We start from the raw sequence: 1,058 nt of genomic DNA on the forward strand, positions 1-1,058 counted from the left end.
TTGGATAAGGTGCGTCCAACACCTATATTCAATGACATATACATTTTAGAATCATATATATATATATATATTTTTTTTTTTTTGAGTCATAGAATATGACATAGTATTTGAGTTGGCATGGATTGGTAAATGGGAATGTGCCATGTGGCCATACAGCAAAACGTGCAATAAACTTTTTTTTTTTTTTTTGAGAAACTATAAACTTGAATTTTGATTAGAGTAGCATGTACATTGAAATTACTGTACGGGTGAAATTAAAAATCAGGGGCACCGCACGAGTAGGTGAATGTCCCATGAACTGAACTAATTTGTCTACTTTTTTTCTTAGTTCAATTTAGACCGGTTTTATAAATTGAAAATTCTACAGTTCATTCTCTGTTCCTATAAATATTCAACTAAACCAAACCAAAACCGACTGATATATATTAGTAGTGGTAAATTAGATAGTAGCTTAGTAGTATATGCATGTTTTGAAACGTTTGTGTCTAGGGGCGGAACCAGGATTCGAGTTTAGGAGGGGCCGAAGAATAGACCAAAAAAAGTTTGAGGAATTTTCAAATTTTATCACCTTAATTAACATTACAATCCAATATTTGCAGATGCAATTAAAAATCATGTTGCAATAAACTAATACCAATTCTATCAGATATGAATTTTTGAAAATTTGTTTAAGGATTTTCAAATTTTGGGACATCAACACTAGATATTGGCAACATTACATCATCAATATTGGCTTTTGAATGATTTGTTTTTAAAAAAACTATCAAAAGAAAATATTTTAGTTTCCTGTTAAAATAAAAGTAATATTAATTATAGGGGTTTATAGGAATTTACTTTGCATCTAGCTAGATTCAAATATAGTTTCTTGAATTGATTCAAATATAAATTCAAAAGAAAATATATTTATGTTCTATTTTGTTTTTAATTTTGGTTTATCTAGAGGTTATTCTTATTAATTTTGGGATAATTGGGTTTGTTTTTATTAGAGGATTTTGGGGCAATTGGGCAAAGGGATGAACCAGCAAATACTATTTATTTTTGGGTCTATTGGGTCAATT

The sequence above is a fragment of the Quercus robur genome, chromosome 11 (genome assembly GCF_932294415.1).
Source record: "Quercus robur chromosome 11, dhQueRobu3.1, whole genome shotgun sequence".
NCBI lineage: Eukaryota > Viridiplantae > Streptophyta > Magnoliopsida > Fagales > Fagaceae > Quercus > Quercus robur.